General features: G+C 39.2%; 1 pseudogene; it reads right to left on the reverse strand.

The window, feature by feature from the left end:
* Nucleotides 1–901, reverse strand: part of LOC107745386 (galectin-3-binding protein B-like) — a 1,703-nt pseudogene extending 802 nt beyond the window's left edge.
* Between the last annotated feature and the right edge of the window lie 1,545 nt (nucleotides 902–2,446).

Genomic DNA, 2,446 nt, shown 5'->3' on the forward strand with positions numbered 1-2,446 from the left:
ACGTTCAGGAGAGAAACTGAAGGATGTTCTCCTGCAGAACAAGCTCACCTGTGCGGACGCCGTAATCCTACATCCATACCTGCGTCTGGAAGGTGTTGTCTTCAGGAATGAGTGAAGTGAAGACCCTGTCGACATCCTCCATAAGCTTCTTCAGTCCAAAGATAAACACCAGCTGATGAAGACATTGAGCCGATCTGATGGAAACCTCAATCTAACGCAGAAACACTTCAGATACTGTGTCTTACACCGATATACAGTCAGCAGAATCCTGATTCACACAGTTCAGTTCAGTTCAGTGTCTTCAGAAAGTGAACTGAGAAAAGCAGAGACATAAAGACGCACGTCTAGCTGACATCCACATTGAGCTTTCTGGACTCATTTCTTATGTTTAGCTCTGGATGAATCATCAGGATCAAACAGTGAACACAAAACACCAATTCTGCCTCTTCACTGAGATCTCGTACATTAATGCTGAAATCACAGCCGTCTCCAGTCAAACAGAAGACCGAGATCATCAGACAAACCCAGACTGTTACCTACAGAGAACTGATGACTGCTGCTTATGTTTTTACCTGCAAAGAGGATGTAATAAAACAGATTAAAATAACTGCAGGTGAATGTCGTATCAGCCTCGCAGACTCTCCTGCGTCCTCTTTATGTGTGCAGTCATTAACAGTCCAGTCCCGTGTCCTCTTTATGTGTGCAGTCAGTAACAGTCCAGCCGCTGAAGCTGCAATCAGACAATGAGCTCTCCGAGCCTTCGCTCTGTCATCTTCAGCCACTGACAAAAGATTTAAAGACTGAGAAATATTCATGAAAAACTCCTCAGAAAATGCTTTAATGCCATCAATAAAATGTGTTTAACCTCAGCTAACTCTGCAATTGTTGCTGCAACAGACATGTTTAGTTGTGAAATTCCAGTTGATCATCCCTAGAGGAAGATACTGCAGTTGTTTTGACTGAGTTTGGCATGCAAACCTTTAATAAATTAACTTAAAATGCATAGTTTTCCCATCTCATTTTCAAAAGTTGTGTCTTGTTAATTGGGCCTAGAAGGGCATTTCTATGCAGGTTTTACTCTCACTTGTAAATCAAGATGCATGCTATTGAATTGAATTCAAATCTGTTAATAAATTAATTTAAAATAGATAGGCTACAGTCTTCTATTTAAACTTCAAAAGGTGTGTCTTGTTTCTGATTCCTAATTGAACATTTAAATTAAGTTTTTACTCTCATATGTAATTCAGGACACAAGCTATTGAATGAAATTCAAACCTGTTAATAAATTAATTTAAATGTATGCAGTTTTCCATCACAACTTTAAAAGCTGTGTCTTGTTACTGTCGCAATAAAAGGACCCAGATGCAAAGGCAAGTCAAACATTTATTGTCCACAAAAACAAACTTAGGCAGTCTGCCATTCACTGGCCGTATTCGGTGGTCGCAGAAGTGAATATTAACACAGGGAAACTGGAACTTAAGGATTGGCTTGACTTGGGAGTTCGGGGCGCCACCCCGGACTGCAGGGCGGGGAGCGACTACCTCTCAGGCTATTTGGACCGGAGGACTGCGTACGGAGGAGAGCGCACCGCTGGCAGTGGGGAACTGGGCAGAAATCCAGGTAAGTCATACGACAGGACTCGACTTTACAATACAGGACTGGACACGACTAGAACACACAATCTGACGGGAAAGAGTTGCCAAGAGACTGACACCAAAGCACAATAATCTGGGAAAAGACCTTGTAACACGCAGAGAGAAATAGAGAGGAAAATCAGCCTAAAGAGGGAACAGGTGCATGTGAGTGCTGATCGTGATCGTGAACAGCTGAGTCTAGGATAGCACAGCACGAAAAAGAAAAGAAAAGAAAACTAGAGTCAAACCCGGCTCATGACAGTTACTGGTTTCTAGAATAATATTTTAATGTTGGTTTTAGTCACAGAATTATGAGAGAACACATGCAATTGAAACTGAATGGCCAATTAAATTTTTATTAAACTGATTAACCAATACATCAATTAGTTAAAAATTCTATTTTAGAGGTCATTTTCAAAGGGTCCATTTTGTTTCTTTAAAAACACTTTATTGTTTTGTAAGAGGGATCACACAAAATGCATGCTATTTTTTTAGCACTGTCCTGAGTAATATATAAATAACACTTCAGAATAGGGAACATTTATTCACTATTAACTACGACTTTTCCCTCAAATAAATGCAATATTAATTGTTAGTAAGTTAGTTGTTACGTTGAGGTATTGGGTAGGATTAGGGATGTAGAATTAGGTCATGTAGGATAAGGCATTAATTTGTGCTTAATTACTAATAAATGGCTAATATTCTAGTAATATGCATGCTAATAAGCAACTAGTTAAAAGACCCTAAAATAACGTGTTACCTATTTTGCATCAAATATGTCTACATATAGTCCACAAGACAAAATAATAGCT

Source organism: Sinocyclocheilus rhinocerous, unplaced genomic scaffold (genome assembly GCF_001515625.1).
Source record: "Sinocyclocheilus rhinocerous isolate Xijiao unplaced genomic scaffold, SAMN03320098_v1.1 scaffold3789, whole genome shotgun sequence".
NCBI lineage: Eukaryota > Metazoa > Chordata > Actinopteri > Cypriniformes > Cyprinidae > Sinocyclocheilus > Sinocyclocheilus rhinocerous.